At 47.8% G+C, this 21,269-nt stretch overlaps 1 protein-coding gene and 1 long non-coding RNA gene across 6 annotated transcripts in view; one reads left to right on the plus strand and one right to left on the minus strand.

Annotated features, from left to right (window-relative positions):
• WASF2 (WASP family member 2) overlaps positions 1-5,039 on the minus strand; it is a 71,806-nt gene extending 66,767 nt beyond the window's left edge. For both annotated transcript variants that reach the window (XM_061148327.1, XM_061148329.1), the window contains exon 1: positions 4,855-5,039. The gene's annotated coding sequence lies outside the window, so the exon portion shown is untranslated. The remainder of the gene's footprint in view (positions 1-4,854) is intronic.
• A 439-nt stretch (positions 5,040-5,478) lies between these two features.
• LOC133060684 (uncharacterized) lies at positions 5,479-16,764 on the plus strand. 4 transcript variants are annotated; one of them, XR_009693806.1, is made up of 6 exons: positions 5,494-5,568; positions 12,343-12,493; positions 12,930-13,016; positions 13,221-13,772; positions 13,964-15,241; positions 15,394-16,764. It is a non-coding gene; the product is annotated as an uncharacterized LOC133060684 (long non-coding RNA). The 4 variants fall into 4 exon arrangements; XR_009693808.1 differs by lacking the exon at positions 12,343-12,493 and having other exon boundaries at positions 5,479-5,568; positions 15,394-16,763; XR_009693807.1 differs by lacking the exons at positions 5,494-5,568; positions 12,343-12,493 and adding an exon at positions 6,731-6,990 and having other exon boundaries at positions 15,394-16,763.
• Positions 16,765-21,269: the final 4,505 nt, after the last annotated feature.

A 21,269-nucleotide genomic window follows, 5' to 3' on the forward strand; every position in this document is an offset into this window, starting at 1 on the left:
GCATCTATCAAGCCTTTATTGAGACTTCCTGGAGGTCCAGTGGTTAAGACTCTGCACTTCCAACACAGGCGACATGGATTCGATCCCTGATGGGTAACCAAGATCCGACATTACACATGGCAAAAAAAAAAAAAGGCTTTATTGTGTGTTTCACAATCGGTCATACAGAAATGAACAATAGAGCCCAGCCCATAAGAAGCTCATCGCCAGGTAAAGGAAAGAGTTTTATAATTTGTCTGTTATCTGATTCGACAATATCTGATAAATGCTTTAATGAAGAAGACATACAAGGGAGTCACTCAACTTTTCCTAGGAATGATTCACATCTTAGAAGACACCTTAGCTCAGTTCTGAAGGATGAGTAGGAAGCATCTTACTTCACAGCTTACAATGCCTCTTTCCAGACAAAAAGCCATTCAACAAAAACTATGGAATACCAATAATGTTCCACACATTGTTATGTTTTGGAGGAACAAATTACAACTTTCCACTTTTTCCCTTGGCATTGCCGGTGCCCAGCAGCCCACCTCCCCAACTCAAATCCCAATAATTCTTTAATTTAGCAATTGTCACCAACCTATCACAGTAGTCAGTAAGGCCACTATCCACAGATTCAGGAGAACTTCCAGTTGCCAGTCGACAAGACTATCTAATCTTGCCTAGATCACAATCTGGATGGCGATGCTGGCGGAGTAACTACCAATGAACTGACTATGCATCCAGATGTGCCAACTGTTGGATGTCTGTTGGTATCTTGGAAAGCTATTTTACTTTTGAAAAAATCCTCTTCCACCCTACCCAATTCATGACAGAACCAGTAGCAAATTAATCAACATATATTTACTGAACGCCTTCCATGTGCTTACCTCAATGGTTCTCAACCCTGGTTGTTTACTGACATCAGAATTCTCAGATATAATTTACTTTTTGATGGTAAATTCTGATGCAACAAAAGTGCGATGTCTTGGCCTTTAGGCTTTACAGAATATACAAGAAGTGTAATACACAGTGCTTGTTTTGAAGAGCTTACCCACAGTCACAACAGAGTAACTTGTAATAGTATGTTTGTTCACTAATTTGTAACCCTTCTGCAATATTATCAATCCTTAGCAAACAGAAGAAACTGAGGTAGTCTGGATAAGAACTGTTCCTATTCCCTAGTTCAATCGAACACCAACTACACCTAATAACACTGTTACACTGATACACTGGTTCCACACCCTTTCAATCTCCCAGACAGTGGAAGTGCCACTCTCAGAAACTATGGAGACACTCCAATTAGGAGAATGAATCGAGGCCCTCAAATCAGGTGGCAATTTGTCCTGAAGCCCAGATTCTCTCAAATTCATGCTGTCGAAGGCCTTCTTTTAAATAGGAGAAATAATTCTTTAACCTCTAACAGTATCAGTCCACCTCACTCCTAGTTGAAGTGTTCAAGAATAGTAAAGAGTAGACTGAATTTTTGTAAATGTGCTCCTAGAGGTCCTTGGCCATTTAAAGAAATCACCCAAATTCATAAGGCCGGTAAACTCCAGTTTTTCACATGGTAAATAATTGAAATTTTTAAAAAAGTAAAAATATATATCAAAACTATCTATATCCAATATATTTTAGTAAACTCCTTGATGTACAAATTTAAGAAGCTTGAAAAGTTAAAAACATAAAAATTTTGATCTAAATCTCATCCAGCAGCAATGACCTCATAGTAAAGACCACCTTGAAACTTTAAATTCTGCAAACATGATTCTACAGATCCTCACCTGATTAGTCTTTCTCTGAATTATATGGGAAAAGGTACAATTCTCTTAATTGCTATATAAAAATTGACGAGCACAAGACCTATAAATTACTTTTTAAAAAAAGAGGGCAGGGATGTCATTCAAACATCTAAGATAGGGACCAATAACTGTATTAAAAGGCAAAGTTTTGTACTTGAGGAAAAAGGCATATTGATGTATATTAAAATAAGAATATCATATGAGGGAATTCCCTGGTGGTCCAGTGGCTAAGACTCTGGCTCCTGATACAGGGGGGCTGGGTTCGATCCCTGGTTAGGGAACTAGATCCCACATGCCACAACTAAGGCTCTATGTAGCCAAATAAATAAAAACAAATGTTTAAAAAAAAAAAAAAAAGAATATCATATGAAAGAAAAAAGTGTCCTCTATGTAATACTGTCTTAAGGACCTATGACTTTAAAATTTGCTTGGTTGACAATATTTGTCCTTGTAATTGTTCATCATATAAACTATATCCATTAAATTCCACAATTCCTTATTTCCAAAATCCAAAAGGCTATAAAAAACAAGTTTTCATTATTCATTTGGTGGCAAATCCTGACATGAAATGACTATAAATGAAATGACATGAGGCTATTTATAACATTTATTTATCTCAGTTGGTATGAACATTCTGACATTTTACTGCAGAAATAGAATTGTGTTTGATTACAAGGTGCTGCCCCACACCTTTCAGGGATGTTACATAACTTACAATATATGTACCATATTTCTTTTTCAAAATTCAAAATTCTAAATTCAGAAGCACAGCTAGCCCCAAGAACCTCCCCCCCACCCACGGTACTACAGACTGATAAACTATATATAATTAAGACTAAATCTTTTACAGAAAATATAACTGATATGAAAAGTAAATGTAAATCTTTACATGCAATAGATAATAAATTTAATGTTTTAACTATTCATACCTATACAATCCTGTAAAATAAAGCATTATAGAGACTTAACAAATGTCAAGAAAAAAAAAAGACTTAACAAATGTCAAAAAACACACCGTTTTGTGTTTTTCAATTGATGGGGACATTTGCATCATCTAATATCTAGATCAAGTCCTCTCAGGCTGAAATCCACTGATTCAAATCAGAGTTTAAAAAAAAAATCCCACCCCCTCGAAAAAATAAATAAATAAAAATCCCAAAGACTACAATTGGTAATTATGTTGAGAAAAACAATCATTCACTGATAAACAACATATTCAGTTCTGACTTTTTAAAAATTATCTCAGAAGGTTTAAGATTTAAAATTCTTTCATTCTCAAATATAATTTCTGAACGTTGAACATATTACAAGTGACTTTTTCTGTGAAAGCAGAGCCTTGGACAGGGGACAGCAACAGGAACAGTCCTTAAAAACATTTCAACGGGAAGAAGAGTTTCACAGTTCTTTCCTTGCTTCCTCCTTCAGTTGCTGCTTTTCTGGTTTTAGAATTTCAAACAAAGAAATACATATTGGCTCCAATGCTAAGAAACGCCCTCTTTCTCAGCAACTTCCTCTTCCAAATTTCTTCCCTACTGTTGACATATGAGAACAATACACGCTGCCTGCGTCCTACCATTTTGATTAACCAAAAGCTCTGAGACTTGTAAAAATTAACGGCTGCAATTTATTTGTAGTACCCACTCTAGGGCCACAATCTTCACTCATCTAGAAGTCAAATAACAAGAAGCAAAAAGAAAGAAAGGAGTATTTCGCTTAATCAAAAGGCGGGCTATTGAAACTTTCACCCCAAGAATCCAAAGAAATTTGCACTAACAAATGGGAAATTTCTTCCATCCCAAGAAAGTTTGGCCTTCTTAGGGAAGAGAAAAAGTTACTAGGCTGGCACCATTCCAAACCAAGAGTCAAGTCTATGCACCAATAGCTAGTGAACTTCTACTGGCCATGCAATCAGGATTCAAACTGAGTTCTCAGATTCTGACACACTTCCGAGTGACTTTTACAATTCGGTAACGGTTCTTTCCAACTCACAGATTGAACAAAGGGGATGCACTTATGATTAACCATCCAGAGACTAAGACCCAGCCTGTCTCCTTGTCAGAAGTCAAATCAAGTGTCTGGAACCCAACCCCTCCCCCATCTGTGACAAAGCAAACTTCCTTTAAGTAGACAGCCAATTCCCCCTTGACCAGTGATTCTCAAAGGAAACACCCTAATGTTGGTACGCTCTGAACCTTACTGTGTGACCTTGGGCAAGTTACTCAAGCCCTCTGAAACTTAGTTTACGTGTAAATTCTCAAGTGTGGCTGTAAAAATTAAACAAGAACCTGTTTGACACACAGTAGGAGCACCATAAATATTCCGACTAACCCACCCAAAAGAAAACCGAGTTCTTTGGGGCCTAAATTTCAATCACAGCCCCAAGAGGCTCCAAGGATCCCTTCCTCTTCTCCGATTCTATGAAGAACTGTACAAAACTTCCCCATCTCAAAGATTCTAGGGTCCTGGAAGACCAAGACAACCAGACCCCACCAATTATAATCTGGGGTCCATCCAGAGTCTTCCTCGATGGGCCCGTTTAGCCAACTTTCCTCATTACTCTGCAGACCATCCTGGAAACACACCTACACTCACGTACACACACATTCTTCTCCGCCACTGTGCAACTTAGGCCAGAAGTCTCAAAAAGCGGTTCAATGCCTTCATGGCCCAGAGATGGAAACTGAGGCTCCACCGAGAGAAGAACTTGCCCAAGATCTCTGACAACGTCTGCCCGCAAAGGCTTCGTTTTACAAATGGGTAAAACGAGGCCCAGAAAGGGAAGTGACTTGCCCAAGGTCACACAGCGAGTTGGAAGCACAGATAAATCAGATTGGGGTACTTTCGCAGTCTCGCGGGCCCTTCCAAGCCTCCGAAGGGGTCTCCAGGACACTTCCTCCCTGGGGAGGGGAGGGTACTCTAAGACATCACCCCGCGCTGACCGCTCACCGGGTTTCGGTCGGTCTGCGGCCGGAGGCGCGGCACCCACTCCTCCGGAACCCTGAGAGGCTCGGGAGGGGCGGCCCGACCGGGACCGGGGCCTCACGGCTGGGCCCGCCCGCGGGGACTTGTTGCTCACCTGGTCTCGCGTGGTCGCCCTTAGCGTCAGAAGGGCTGGCCGGCCGCCCTTCTCCGTACAGGGTCTGTTCTCTCCGGCCGCCTCTCGGGCTGCCACACAGCCGGACCCCCCCCCCTCCCTACTCAGCGCGATACGCCCCCAGCCGCGCTCGCCCGGCCCGCGTCCGCCATTACGCGATTCCCCGCCCTGGGTCGCAGCCACACCCCGCCAACCGCCCTGATTGGCTCTCTGCCCCACCCGCCTGGGACTTCCGGGCTTTCCATTGGGCTGAGTGGAACGTCAGTTAAAAGCTACGCAAACGACGTACTTAAGGGTACTGTCCCGGGAGCTCCACCCGAGCTACTTCCGCAATCGGAGTAAACAGCAAGGGGCAAACCAAGTGAAGTGGGGGTGGCTTTGAAACTACACCAACGCCTATATTCAAAGTAGGAAAATCCCACCTAAAAACTCGTACAAAGTGTATCGAGATGCAAATTCTTCTTGTAAGAGTTCAAATAACCAGGATCTTTGGTAGGATGTAGGGGCCAAACCTATAAAGTTTCTGTGGACACCCCTAAAGTTACTGATAGCTTTGTTCCTTCCCGGCCGGTCTCTGGCCGGCCGAAAGTAGGGAGTGGAGAGTGAGTCACAGGCCCCAACCTGCTGCTAAGGGTCCCTCCGGCGTGAGGCCCGGGGTCCTGGGATTGGGTGCTGGGTGTGAAACGCCAGGGTCAGGTGAGTTGGACCCTGGTTCAGCCGCCACCGCACTCTGCGACCTCAGGCAGCTCTCTCAACTTATCTGGATCTCACTCTGTCCTGCAAAGTAGGAGCAGTCATGTCTGCATCTTGTCCTGTAGTGTTTGCTAAGGATTCATGCTTGAGTGGGTATATGCGCGTCTTGCCGATCATAAAAGGTTGCAGACTGGATTCACATTGTACCTCAGTTCTCTAGAGCAATTCTTAAAGGCAGATACTGTACTTATTTTGCAAAAGAGAAAACTAAAAACTCCATGACTTAACCCTGAGTCGCCCAGGGAATTAGAAATGACGCTGGAACTCAAACCTGTTATCTTTCGGCTTCCATTTCCGTATTTCTCCCTTCCAGGTCAAGTGTCCCCTGAGAAAGACTTTTCTCCCCCAACTTGTTAGCATTCCAGGGAAATTCTTGAGGGTGCCCTGAGGCCAATCCCCCATCTCTCTGGTCACCATAGACTTAGGTACAGGCCACTCCCCAGCACCGAGGTTCCTAGGAAAAGTAATGCAAGGGATGTACTCGAACTGTTTCTGGGGGCCTAGGAATCAGGAAGTAGGTAAGGGATGACAGGTGGGTCAAAAACCCAGGTAGAATCCTGAGTAAGGACACAGAAGCTCCAAGAGGGGCAGTCTCCATTCCAGGACTTATGTTCTGGTCTCTCTGCTCTCAGAACAGGACTCTTTTCACCGCGGGATTGTTTTTCTCGGAAGGACTGCCTTGGCTATAATTCCTAGTCCTTTTCCCTCTCTGGAAAGGAAGGAAGCCAAAAAGGGAGTGCCAGGGGGGAGCAGCCTAAGACACTAGAAGGACAGAAACCACCAAGTGGGTGGTGCCCATAAGGCCCCAGTGCAGGCTGAGTCAGTGACCTCCAGGCTCAAATTGGGCCATGTGGTCTGCCGACCGATGACTATTTCAATCCTGAGTGTAGCCACTGGGTGCTGGGAGGCAGCAGGTGCTATGCAGAGGTCAATGACTTTAGGGCAGACTAACCTAAGATTGAATCCAAACTCCACTACTTTGTAACTCTCAGCCTCACCCAGGTCTTCTCTAAAATGGGGACAACATAGCAGTTGTGAGGATTCAATAAGTTAATTGTGGAATTAATGAGTCATGTGTGTAAAGTGCCTGATAGCTATTTATTCATTCATGGATTCATCCATTCAGTAAAAAAAATTATTACACACCAACCATGTGTAGGGCAGCTTGCCAGCAGTGTAGCTACAGTGGTAAGCAAAACAGACTCATACCTTCATGGGGCTTACAGTTTGATAAGGAAGCAAGTTGTTAAACAAATGATCAGACAAATCAAAAGCTATGATAAGGAATAAGGAGGCAAAGTACAATGTGTTTATGAGAGTGAATGTCAGGAACTGAGATGAGGTCTCAGGAAGCTTCCTGAAGAGGTGAGTTGATGAATTGGGATTAACTAAGTTGCAGGTGGTTGGGAGAAGTATTGGAGGCCAAGAGAAAGGGTGCTGAAAGCATCTAGGCCCAGGCCCATGCAGGTGAATTGCAGCATTGGGGAGAGAACTCTTGCTGTGGGTCTAAACAAACAAGGTGTTACAGGGTAAGGTGCCTGGCTTTGGAAAGTGAGGCCATTCTCCAAGGGCCTCTGTTCTTTTCTGGTAGTGCCTGAGTGTTGACATCAACCTCCCTGGGCTTGAATCTTGGCTCTGCCATCTCACCTTGAACCATGTGACCTTAAGTAGTCACCACACGTCTCTGTACCTCAGCTCCTATTCCAGTCAGTGGGGATAGTGGTAGAAGGGCTTAAGGTGAGGGAGTGAGGATTCAATGTGGAAATGTGTATAAGACACTCTGGCACATAGAAGGCACTTCATAAATGATGTTTGGCCTTCACAGCGTGGAGGGAGGTGAGCCTAAGGTAGCATATCCAGTAGATAAATAATGCTAATACTAATTAGCAATTAGTATTAACTGATTAATACTGATATTGGGAGAGAGCTGATGCAAGCACCTGGGCACTGGGCAAGTTGTCATCTGACCTTGATTATCATAAAAGACTTTGGAGCCAGGCAAGCCTGGGTTCAAATCACATCTGTACCATTTCCTGGCAGTGTGACCTTAGGCAGGTGACTTCACCTCTCTGAACCTCAGTTTCCTTATCTGTAAAATGGGGATGACAGTTGTTCCTGATTCTCAGAGATGTGAAGATTATCACAGTTTATTTATCTTAAATGTGGGGACTTCCCTGGTGGTCCAGTGGTTAAGAATCCACCTGCCATTTCAGGGAACATGGGTTCAATCCCTGGTCAGGGAACTAAGATGCCACATGCTGCAGGGCAACTGGGGCACAACTACAGAGCCCACATGCTCTGGCACCTGCACATTTCAACGATAAATCCTGCATGCTGCAACTAAGACCTGATGCAGCCGTAAATAAATAAGTATTTAAAATGTGAAGTAGTTAGCACAGTGATTGGCACACAGCTGCAGTTGTTGAATGTTCGCCTTAATAAGAATTATTATTGATGTCAGCAGTTACTGTCTGTACTAGGTAAGATTCTGGGGCTTTGCTTGAAGGTTGTCTGGCAACAGGAGACTTCGTTTCTCCTTTAAGGCAATGGAGATAGGTTACTTTCAGAAGGGGAGGTACTCTGCATCTTAATACTAATACTGATCTTGGGACTTACCTGACAGTCAAGGTTAGGACTCCATGCTGTCACTGCCAAGGGCATGGGTTCGATCCCTGGTTGGGGACCTAAGATCCACAAGCCACGTGGTGCTGCCAAAAAAAAAAAAAAATTACTGTTACTAATAATAAGCACTAACATTGAGCATTTGCTATGTGCCAGCCATGTGGTTTACTCTTACATTCTTACAGCAGGCCTATAATTTAGGTCCTGTTGTTATCATTTTCCAAATGAGATAAAGGAAGCACAGAGAGCTTAACTGACTTACCCAGGGCCAAACAGTCAAGAAACAATATGACTGTATTGGTGTTTGAGGGGAAGGGAGGTGGGAGGAGGTTCAGGATGGGGGACACAGGTACACCCATGGCTGATTCATGTCAATGTGTGGCCAAAACCACTACAATATTGTAAAGTAATTAGCCTCCAATTAAATAAATTAATTTAAAAAAAGAAACAATATGACTGCAATTTAAACCCACCTTGGAACTTGAGAGGGCATGGTGCTTTTGAGAGCAAGCCGTCTCTCTGGTACCCAAGGAGTTCTCACCTGGAACGATGAAATAATCATTGCCCGTAAGTTCCAGGTTCTGAAGACCAAACCCTGTTCCTTTCCCACCAGTTCTAAAAAATAACCCCTGCCTGTTCCCTGTCCTCTGAGGCCGATAAGATCGGGGAATATCACTTCTCCCTCTGCAAGGGGAAGCAGGAAGACATCTAGTCGCCGGAACTGGGTTTGCCTCCCAACTGTGCCAGTTAATGGTTCTGTCCTAGCCAAGTCACACCCCGTCTTTGAGCCTCAGTTTCCTTGTCTATAAAATAGGGATGATAATAGCTCTGCCTCCAGGGCTGTTGTGAGGAGCAAAAAAACAAGTCCTGCATGAACTATAAAGTACTCTTCAGCACAAGGCTTCCTCTCCTTGTTGCTATGGGGATGGCGAGCACTCCGGGAAAGCAGTCACAGCCCGTATAGCGCATAGCAGGCAGATTGCCATCTCTGGAAACAGTCCTGGATTCGAGTCCCAGATCTGCCTCTGACGCCTGTGTGACCTTGGGGCAGCCTTAGCCTCAGTTTTCTCATCTATAAAATGGAGGGAATTGTACTGATCTTGTAGGGCTAGAGGGAATGCACAGTGAAAGAAGGCACAAATGCCATGAACCAGTGCCTGGTACAGAACTGCCGGAGCACAGGGATTCAGGGGCGGAGGGACCAGGGAGAATCACCCTGACCCCTCCACGCAACCCCTGCCTGAGGGCGAGAGGGTAGAGAGGACTGCACTCAGAGGTAGAATGGTCTCCAAGCCACTGCCCTGCCTCTGGCATCCTCAGCGCAGGCTGGGTCCACTGCATCTCTCTCTCTCTCTCCCTCCCTCCCTCTCGTCAAACAAGTTCTTCTCCACTGAGCAATCCCAGGGGGCCCCCGAACCTCGGTTCCAGCCAAGCTTGCAGGCTTTCCCCGCCTCCACATCCTGAATCCACAGCCTTTGCATTTGCCATTCCCTCCACCTGGAATGCTCTCTCCTTCCCAGAGCGACTTTGATGGGGGAAGGGGGGGGGGGGGGCGGCGCTGGAGGGGAAGGATCTGGAATGATGCTTCCCCACCACCTCACTCCACTTGTCTGCAACCCCCACACTGCAAGCCTGACCTCCCCCCTCCCAGCATGGGGGATGAGACAGCGCTGGGAGGGGGAGAAGGAGGGGGAGGACTCCAGTGAAGGGCCCTCTGTGGGGTTTTTCACCTGCTCAGAAGAGGCAGACGGAAATGAAAGCTCTAGAAAAACGCCTGCCGCTCTGCTCCCGAGGCCCCAGCTCGACGAAGCCTCCCTGCCTTCCCACCATGCCATCTTCTCTCCCTCCCCCCTCCTCCTACAAGCAGGTGCCACACAGTCAAGGAACACGGGTGGGCGGGCAGGCCGGAAAGCCTTGAGTTCAAATCCCCATTCCTGCCGCTTACCCAGGGAGTGCCCTCTGCAAGCTGTTTGGCCTGCTTACACCTCATTTCTTGGTAAAAGGTTACAACAATCCCTTCTTCTCAGGCCGCTGTGAGGACTAAATAGGGAAGCCAGATGAAAGTGCCCAGCACAACCAAAGCACTCAGCAGTGGAGTTGGTAACAGTCATGGCAACACACCCAGTGCCCACGTGTGCCTGGCACAGCTCTCAGCACCTGGCAAATATTAGTCTATTTGATTCCTGGTGAGGTGGATCCCATTGCTGTTAGGGGAAGCACACTGACTAAAACATCCACCCTGGCCAGGCACCATAGTAACCATTTGCATGAGTTGTTTTATGACAGGAGGTCCTGGTAAGGAACACGGACCTAATAAGCCACCACCAACCAGAAGAGTTCGGGAAAGGTCAAAAGGAGACACCACATGTCCGCCCACCTCCCAGAACCCTTCTCTTTGGCATTCATTTGGCTGAATAAGGCGTGCACCACCAGGAAGGACTCTGAGTCAGAATGATTGGCTAAAGACAACTCGGAAACTAATCCCACCACCATAAAACCCAAGACTGAGAGCCACGTGGCAGAGCAGTTGTCCTGGGTTCCCTCACCCTCCTGCTCTCCGCGCAGGCCCCCTTTCCCAATAAAACTCTTGCTTTGTCAGCATATGTGTTTCCTTGGACAAGTCATTTCTGAGTGTTAGACAAGAGTCCCGTTTGGGGCCCTGGAAGGGATCCCTCTTCCTGCAACATTACTATCCCTCGTTTTACAGATGAGGACACTGAGGCACAGAGAGGTTCTGTAATCTGCGCAAGGCCACAGAGCCCATGAGAGGCAGAGCTTAGTTCTGTTCTTTTCTTGCCTTTGCACTCTGGTGCTCTCAGTGGTCGTTTTATTTGCTGTTATCTGTACTGACTCTATGCCCTCAGTAAGTACATGTTATTCTTTTTTTTTTCCCTCCCACCTTCAAAATTCTGCCTGAATTTTCTCTCCTTTGTAACGTCTTCTAGTCTATAATTTAATGAGCATCTACTGCTGACATGCCAGACCTGTGCAGGGCAGTGGGGATCCAGGGTCCATCCACCCAGCCTCTGCTCTCCAGTGAGGGAGAAAAACACGTACATAAAAGCTACACATACATAGGACATCCCTGGTGGTCTAGTGGCTAAGACTCTGAGCTCCCAACACAGGGCCTGGGTTCTATCCCTGGTCAGGGAACTGGATCCCACAGACTACAACTAAAGATCCCACGTGCTGCAATTGAAAGAGGCCAAGTGCCACAACTAAGACCTGATAAAGCCAAATAAATATGTAAATAAATATTTTTTAAAAAATAAATAAAACTGTCTAACAGCAAAAAGAAAAGTACAAGTATTTTTTAAAAAACACACATACATTATTTGGAAAAAAAAGAGAGGAACACCAATTGCAGCAGGAGCTGGGAGCCCACAGAAGCATAGAACTTACCTGGAGAATTGGGGCAGGCTTACCAGAAGAGGGATTATTTGAATGGGGTCTTGAAGGGTGAGTAGGAGTTCCTCAAACAGAGTTATAATATAGAGACATGGCATATGATGTATAGTGCAAACCCTGCAAAGGAGACTGAATCTATAAAGGCTAGATAATAACATGCCGGGGTAAGTTCTATGCTAGGTCTTCTGGGCACTGCAGATACAGAGGTGGAAAGAAATTAACCAGGCCCCCAGGGAGTTTACAGACTTGGAATCAGGGAAAAGAGAGCAATAAGTAAAGCAAAAACAGCAGTATTAAAGAAGAATCCAGAGAGGCTTTGGGACTACCAAAAAAGAGTGTAAACCTGTCAAGGGGTCAGTGAGGGCTTCCTGGAGGAGTAGTTGATGCCTGTGCTGTCACCTCAGTGGTGTCCAGCTCTTTGTGACCTTGTGGACGGTAGCCCACTGGGCTCATCTGTCCATGGGATTCTCCAGGCAGTACTGGAGTGGGTTGCCATGCCCTCCTCCAGGGGATCTTCCCAACCCAGGGATCGAACCTGTGTCTCTTATGTCTCCTGCATTGGCAGGTGGGTTTTTTTGTCACTAGCACTACCTGGGAAGCCAGTTGATATCTAGGCTGAGATTTAAAGATCAGGGCCAAGGACTTCCCTGGTGGTCCAGTGGCTGAGACTTGGCACTCCCAATGCAGGAAGCTCGGGTTTGATCCCTGGTCAGGGAATTTAATCCCAGAAGCCACAACTAAGAATTCACATGCCACAGCTAAAAATTCCGCATGCGGCAAAGAAGATAGAAGATCCTATGTGCCACAACTAAGACCCAACACGGCCATATAAATTTTTGTAAGTTATTTTTTTATTGAAGCATAATTGCTTTACAGAATTTTGTTGTTTTCTGTCGAACCTCAACCTGAATCAGCCATAGATATGCATATATCCCTTCCCATTTGAACCTCCCTCCCATCTCCCTCCCCATCCCACCCCTCTAGGTTGCTACAGAGCCCCTGTTCTTAGCCATTCAGCAAATTCCCCCGTTGGCTATCTATTTTACATACGGTAATGTAAGTTTCCAATAAATATTTTTAAAAATAAAAAAAGGAAAAATCAGAGCCAGATTATGTCAACCTACCACCACCCAGCCCATATGTAAATTCAACATAAAAACGAAACTAACTATAAGAGTAAGGAACTCCAATAAACTTCAGATGTTTGCCATGAATACTATTTAAATGTTTTTTAAATTATCTAACATCAAATCATTTTTTAAAAATGTTTTTAGTGCCCCTGCTTTGCTGGTGTCCTGAGTACACGTTTCTCTGCTTCTTGGGTAATCTGACACGATAACTGGCCAGAGGGAGTCAGCCAGGTGAGAGCTGGGGAAGGGTGTGGCAGGCAGGGGGGAATTTCTTGTAAGTACAATGGCGTGTTGGGGGAAGAAGGAAATCCTTTGATGCGATCCGGCAAATGGAAAGAGGTGGGGGATGGAGAATTGGACTGGATTCTAAGGGTGCTGGGGAGGCACGGAAGGGTTTTAACTGGGATGTGACGTGATCAAATGTTCCTTTTGCAGGATCACCCTGAATATTGCTAGAGACCTTTTGATGGTTTGAAATCACTCATGCAAGAGACACCAAGTACCCAGGATGTTTCAAGCACTGACCCAGGTCCTGAGGCTGCAACAGATAATTAATTAAGGGTTCGGCAGACAGAGCAAGACCTGGCGGGGACATTGAGTGCCCCGCTCCGGAGGAGTCTGAGTGGATGGAGGCTTGGAGTGTGGAAGTGTATGGCTTTCACAGAAAGAAAGCCAAGCCCTGGTGCTGGATGACGAAGCAGTGAGATGGGAGATGGCGCTCAGGGAACTTGCAGGGGACTTGTCGTGGAGAGACTACAATGTCTAGGAGAGGAGAATAAAGGAACGAAAGCGGGAGGAGAGGCAGTGGGTTAGGGGTGAAAACTCCTGCTCCGCGTAACCTCCCTAGAAAGTGGCCAAGTGGGCAGAGGGCAGAGGCCCTGGCCAACCCCGCCAGCCCCCCATGCCTCCTGAGCTCTGCTGAGCCCTGCAGCTCGTCTCCTCCTGGCTCCAGAAGTCAGACGAAACCCTGAAGGAGAGCCGAGGCGGGTGAGGAGGGGGTGGGCGGGAAACAAGCCCAGGCCTCTCACCCCAGCAGGGCCTTCCTTCCCAGCGGCTGGAGCCAACCCTGCTGAGGAGCCAGAGGTTACAGGGAAGGATTAAGGAGTTGGTTGCTTTTTTACCCAAATTGTGGCTGCATTTCTCTCTCTCTCTCTCTCTTTTTTTTTTTTTTTTTAAAGAAAAATGTTCCTGTACACGCACCCGGAGGCTTTTGCAGGAGGCGGCTGTTGGAGAACCAGGAAAACAAGCCAAGAAACAAGAGAGAGGAAAAAGACCACGCCTCGCTTGGCAGATTCCTAATGGCCCAGGAGACCTGAGGCTTTACAGTGGGAGGCCGGTGGGGGCTGGCTCGGGTGGGAGGGAAGGGCAGGCCGAAGGACAGCCACTTGCTGGCCAGTGACCTTGGGCGGGATGCTGCCTGCTTCCCTCTGGTGAGAATGGGGAGGAGGGGGCAGGGGCCAGGCTGGCCGGCTGAGGTCACAGGAAGGCCCCTTCCAGCCTGAAACGCGATCTCGGGATGTGGGGCCTGCCAACCTGCAGCGACCCTGGGCCAGCAGAGATGAAAGGCTGCCTGTCCCCAGCTTCCGGACCCCCGAGGCCCCAGTGCCTCCAACTTGAAGGGCAGCAAAGCGGCTGCAGCTGGCTGAACCCGGTTACTGGGCTCCCCCCACCACCACCACCACCCTCCCCTGCCACCTGATGTCCTTCAACCCTCCTTTCCCTGTTTTGCAGAGGACACTCGGGGCCCAGAGAGGGCTGGTGACCTGCCCGAGGTCACGCAGCAAGCTGGAGGCTGAGCCAGGACTCACCACAAAGTCTTTGGATTCCAAGGCCAGGCCTCATTCCCTTTCCTGGAAACTTGGCTGCCTGGGGGGCTTACCCTGGGGAGTTGGAGAGACCCAGGGTTAGGGAGGACAGTTGGGAGCTGTGTCTGTTTGAAGTCACAGCTTAATGTTGATTAAAGTGCCTTTAAAAAAAAAAAAAAAAAGACGAAAGGAACATTCCCAGCCCCTGCCATGAGCCTGGACTTGCTCTGCTGGCAGGGGAAGGAACGGTGGCCAGCTGCAGCCTCAGTTCCTGCCGCTCCCGCCCCAGCAGACAGAGGGACAAAGGCCTCTTCTCAGCCTGTCCCCTCCAGCCCCCTGGATCAGAGCAACAACCAGGAGGCCCTGTCACTGACCAGCTAAGTCCCTGTTTCTCTCTAGGTCTTAGTGCCCTTTCTGGAAAATGGGGGCAGAGTATCTGCATGACCTACTTCTCAGCACCATTTTGAGGTTTCAAAGAGGGAGAGTTAACAGAAATACAAACCTCTCAGCACCTCCTTCTGCCTGAGGGCCGGCCGCCTCTGAGACCCCTCTCCCCTCAGGCTTAAACTGGCCAGCCCCAGCCGCTCATTGGGGACCATCCCTCACTTTGGGGAGCCCTCCCTCACCTCCAGACTGTGCTGTTCCTTCAAGGTATTTATCCCCATTGTAATTAAATAATTAATTGTGTAATTGAATCTGTCTCCCCATTAAAAGGTGAACTCTGTAATAATAACAGCTGACACAAAATGCTTACCCAGTGCCAGCAACTTTCCATGTATTAACCCATTTAATCTCTGTGCCAGGTACAGTTAGTTTCCCATTTTACAGATGAGGAAACTGAGAAAAGAAGAGATAGAGTAATGTACCTGAAGTCACAGCAAGCTGGAAGCAGAGCCAGAACTCTGTGCAAGTAGCAGCAGAACGAGGATTCAGATGCAGATCCCAGGCTGGAATCATTAAGCCACTAATAAGGCCAGTTCAATTTGTTCCTTGTCCATCCTAGCTCCAGAATACCTGGCATACAGTAAGTGCTCCATATGTGTCGGGTGAACAAGGACAAAAGCAAGTGATAAATGCATTCAGGTATTTGGAGAAGACTAAGTGGTGTTGGAGAAGACTCTTGAGAGTCCCTTGGACTGCAAGATCAAACCAGTCAATCCTAAAGGAAAATCAGTCCTGAATATTCACTGAAAGGACTAATGCTGAAGCTGAAGCTCCAATACTTTGACTACCTGACATGAAGAGCTGACTCAGAAAAGACCCTGAAGCTGGGAAAGATTGAAGGCAGGAGGAGAAGGGGACGACAGAGAACAAGATGGTTGGATGGCATCACTGACTCAATGGATGAGTTTTTGCAAGCTCCGGGAGATGGTTAAGGATAGGGAAGCCTGACGTGCTGCAGTCCGTGGGGTCTCAAAGAGTCAGACAAGACTCAGCGACAGAACAACAAGAGCACCATCCAGGGGTGAGTTTTGCAGGTGCCATGTGTGGAGCGAAGCCCTGATGAAGGGAGGCGGTACCCAATGTATTGTTAAAGACCTGTTATTGAGCTTCTTTCTGGAATATAACAGGCCCCAAACCTGGGACATCATCTGTGATGCCTCCTTCCACTTCATCTGCCAGAGCCATTCAGCCCCCAGGGTCTGCTTGCCATCTCCCAGGGCACCCCATCTTCTCCATCCTTCAACCCCCATCTTTTCCTTGAATTTTTGTAGCAACTCTTACACAGGGTTCTCTGTCTCTAATTTCTCCTCCTTCGAAGTGGGCCTCTAAAAACATAAAGCTGGGGACTTCCCTGGTTGTCCAGTGGTTAGGGATCTACCTGCCAATACCGGGGACACAGATTCCATCCTTGGTCCGGGAAGATCTCGCACACCATGCAGTAACCAAGCCCATGCACCACGGCTACTGAAGCGCTCACACCCTGGAGCCTGTGCTCTGCGACAAGAGATGGCACCTCAGTGAGAAGCCCATGAGCCACAATGAAGACCCAGTGCAGCCAAATATAAATAAATAAAGTTTAAAAGTGGCAATAAATAAAAACAGAAAGCTAATTGTGCGTCCCATCCCTGTTTACTCCCTCCCTCACTAATGAACCTTGCATGGCTCCCCACTGCTCTCTGGATAAAGCCTGCACTCCTCACCAAGACTTCTACCACCCAAACCTCTGCCTCCACCCATCAGTCTCCCCCAACCCCAGTCTTACCTCCTACCCTTCTCCACATGTCCTTTGCCCAAACCACTCTACATAGAAGTTAAGAGCGTGTAAGACCTAGGTTCAAGTCTAAATTTTGCCATTTACCAGATGTGGAAGTTTGTAAACAAATCAGTTTCCTTCTCTGAGCCTCAGTTACCACATCTGGGAAAATGGGCATAATTATAATACTTCTTCATAGATTCATCGTAAGGATTAAATGAATACATATGGTGCTGAGCACAGCACCCAACACTCCCAGTAGTTCCCGTAATTCTTACCCTTTCCTCTGCTACAAAGAGCATTTCCTACTGTCAGTCTTACTATTCTTTATGACCCAGCTCAAATGTCACCTCCTGGAGGAGATCTTGCTTGATATTCACACTCTGTTCCCCAAGTGAAATCAGCTTGACTTTCCAGGCTCACTTGCACTTTGCACCTCTGTAAAGCACTTGTAATCTTGTTGCACCCTTTCCCCCATTACCCCAAGAGTTCCGGGAGAGCAGGAACAACATCTTAACTCTAGCCCATGCCTGGAGTGCAGCAGGTGCTCAGAAGGTGTAGGTAATATTGAATGGAGGCACCACTTTCAGTGCTTCTCTCTCTCTCGTTTTTTTTTTTTTTGTTTGTTTGCACTGGGTCTTCGTTGCTTTTGTGTGGGCTTTCTCTATTTGCAGAGAGCGGGTGCTACTCTTCTTTAGGGTACACAGGCTTCTTATTGCACCCATTACTCTCTGGTTGCAGAGCACAGGTTCTAGGCACGCGAGGGTTTCAAAAGTTCCGCCTCTAGGACCATAGAGCTTACTTGCTCTGCAGCGTGTGGAATCTCCCCAGACCAGGAATCGAACCTGTGTCCCCTGCACTGGCAGGCGGGTTCTTACACACTGCGCCACCAGGGAAGTCCCTCAGTGCCTTTCTTGAGTGCCTTGCAGGCAGGAGGCCTGAGTGATGCTAGGACCTGGTTGCCTGAGTCCCACTCCAGCTCTGGTGCAGGTATGTTGGTATGTGAGTGGGAGTGGAAGTGGGTAGAAGAAACCCCTGACCTCTGCGCTCTTGCCTCCGGCTGGGCCTCTGCAGTCCTCTGAGGGAGGAGATGGGAGAAGGTGGGGAGCAGGGACAGGTGCTGAGCAGGGGTGAGGTGGGGCTATAGCCAGAGCTGGGGCGTGAGTGGGAGCTGGCAGGCTCCAGCTGCTCCAAGACCAGGGCTGGGCCCTGCAGGACAGAGCCTCACAGCCCGAGTCCCCGCCTGCCATGCCCCGCCTCATCCTGGCACCTGCCTGAAGTGACTTTTCAGGTTGTAAAACTACATCTTGATCTGCAAGGAAGCAGAATCCAAGCCTGGCCTTGTCTAGTTGCTGAGCAGGGAAGAAGAGGAGTGTTCCCTTTTATTCTCTTTTTGTGTAGGCAATCCCTTGCAATCCCAGACACATCAAAGGAGGTAGCACTCTTTGCAAACCCAGGTTAAGGTCAGGTTATCCCCCAACTGTTGCTTCAGTTGCCACTCCTGCCACTCCCCCTATTCAGAACCCTCCTCTCAGGGGCCTAGCACCCTCAGGATAAAGTCCCAACTCCAAACCCAACCCATAAAGTCCTGGGTAGTCTGGCTTCTGCCTCCTCGTGCACTTTTTCTCACTGCCTCCATGTCTTCTGCCTTTTCTCAGTTCATTCCAGCACACCTTGCCTCTTCCTTCCTCTGGGCCTTCACACATACTGTTTTCTCTGTCTTGAATGCTATTCCCCATCTGCTCTTGATGCCTAAGAAATCTTGGCCTATCCCAAGATCCTGAAGGTACGTCCATTTGTTTTCTTCTAGGAGTTTATAGTGTTAGCTTTCACATATAGGTCCCTGATTCATCATGGTGTGTTGTCAGGTAGGGGCTGAGACTCATTCCTGCTCTAATTCCTACTCATTTTTTCTTTTTTTTTTTTAATTTTTTGGCTGCACTGGATCTTTATTGCGGTACGCGGGGTCTTTCGTTGTGGCATGGGGGCTTTCTCTAGTTGGGCTACAAGGGCTTCTCACTGCAGTGCCTGGGCTTTTCTCGTTGTGGGGTATGGGCTTAATTACCCCATGGCATGTGGGATCTTAGTTCTCTGACCAGAGATTGAACCCATGTGCCCTGCATTGGAAGGCAAATTCTAAACTGCTGAAACACCAGGGAAGTTCTTGACAGTTCAGCTTATCCCTCACCTCCTCTGAGAAGACTTCCTTGATTGCTCCAAGACTAGATCAGTTCCTCCCACTCCATAGCCCAGAGCACCCTCTATTTTATTGTAGCACTTGTCACAATTGTAATTAAACAATTATTTGTGTAATTAGTTGTTTAACATCTCATCTCCTCTTGCACACTGTAGCTCTCTGAACTCAGTGCCTGTGAAGGTCTTCTTTAAAAACTTTGTATTGAAATAGACATTCCGAAAACCACGCATATGGAAATATACAGCTTGATAAATTTTCACAAATGGAACACACCATGTGACCGGTACCCAGACCATCATGACATGACGCTAAACATTTTCTGTACCCAGGAGTCCCCACATGTCTCATCCAGCTATGGCTGTCTTTTTTCACCCTTGTATTCTTAGTACTCAGCACAGAGTTTGGCATTATTAAGCTCTCAAAATTTTTAAATGAATGAATTAGTTGGTGATGCTTAATTCTCCTGCGAAGAATTAGACATGGAACCTGATCTCAGCTCTAGCTCCAGCTCACTGTGACCTTGAGGAGGTCCTTCTGCTTTCTGGGTCTCAGTTTGCTTGTTTATAAAATGGGTGGGTTGAGGGGATGGAAGGAGGTTGGATAATAACCCCTTTGGGACTTTTCCAGATACGGCATTTGAGGCAGAATTAACCCCTCAGGTTCTGACAATGCACTGTCAGGGACGATTTTGGTTTCATGCCTGAAAATGAGGACCTGGAAGGATTAGAAACTTAATCCATATGGAGCATCAGGAGCCTGGGCCTAAGAGTCAGAAGAACTAGGTCTGAGTCCCAGCCTGGCCTCTGGGTGACCCTGGGCAATCCCTTCCTGTCCCTGGGTCTGCTTGGTTTCTTCACTTAAAATGAAGAGTAGGTTGGCCTCCAAAGCTTGACAAATGGTGATGCTGGCTCCAGGCCTCTGAGCACTAAGTTTCAGTTCCTGGAGCAGAGGAAACTGGCTCCGGGCTCCTCCCTTGCCAGGCACCATGGGGGGAGAGAAAAGCACACAATGTGATAACCACCCTAGTGCAGGGAACGCACAATCTGGCCAGGGGGACCCAGTGTTCAGCCAGGAACCAGATGGAAAATGGGCTGATGGTCCAAGTGATTCTTTCTACGTGTGGGGCTGGAGGGGAGGAGCTGGAGTGTTCCCAGGAAGGGTAGGAGACCTGGGAGTGGCGGTAAGGGAAGACAGAGATGGCTTCTTGGGGGAGAAGCCTTTGGAAATTGGCAGGGCAGCCCAGGGTGCTTCCCAGAGATGGGAGGAGGCAGGAAGGAGGAAATTGGGTCCAGGTGACCACAGAGCAGCAACTTGGCCAGGGAGTGGGAGAGGCGGGAACTTGGGCAGCCACCCCACAGCTGAGTCTTGAAGGGGAAGGCGGGGGCGGGGGCGGGGGGCTGCTGCCTCTGCCTCGGCCCTGGGAAAGCGCCATCTTCTCAGGGCGCAGGCTGCAAAGGAGGGCATGGCTGTGAGCTCAGGCTAGAGGGGTGTCTCTTGGAGCCGTCCCCAGGGCCCTGCCCAGCTATCCTGGAGCTGCATGAGAAGCAGAGTCCATCTCCTTCCACAGGGCCCTCCCTTCAGCTTGGATCTCATTTCTGCCTCTTCCTGGCTTTACAACCAGGGGGCACTCAGAGCATCTTCAATGAAGCCCATTCCTCAGACAGATGGCTGAGGCAGAGTGATCAGGAGCCACGTTAAGGCACTGAATTCTACCTCTGCAAATGGTAGTAGGCAGCAGAGCCTAGAGTTAAGAGCTTGACTGCCAGGGTTCAGCTCCCAGCTCTGCCGCTTGTGGGCTGTGTGACCTGAGGCAAATCCCTTAACCTTTCCGTGCCTCGGCTTCCTCATCTGTAAGGTGGAATGATTCTATTACTTAAAGCATAGGGTTGTTGTGAGGATTAAGTGAGGCAGTGGGTATAAAGCATTTAAATATAAATCACTGCCACCTCTGAGGCAGCAAAACGAACAGACTTTGCAGTCGCTCCTCTAGTCCAAGCCTCAGTTTCTTTATCTCTAAAATGGTGCTGATAATGCCTGCCTTTCAGGTCATATGTGAATATCAGTCAGGACGAGCTGACCCCTAAGACGAGTGCACTGGACGCCTCTCTCTCACATCCCCTCCCTGCCTCCACATCAGCCTGTTCAAGCTCTGGTCATCGGTCCCCAGCAATCAGCTGCTCCGTGGCCAGCTCAAAGGCCTAGGAATCTACCCTGGCAGTGGGGTTGGGTCTAGGCTAGGGCCATTCAGGTTCTGGGACCTAGTTCAAGGGCTTCTAGGATCTGGG

Source organism: Dama dama, chromosome 8, assembly GCF_033118175.1.
Source record: "Dama dama isolate Ldn47 chromosome 8, ASM3311817v1, whole genome shotgun sequence".
NCBI classification, from domain to species: Eukaryota; Metazoa; Chordata; class Mammalia; order Artiodactyla; family Cervidae; genus Dama; species Dama dama.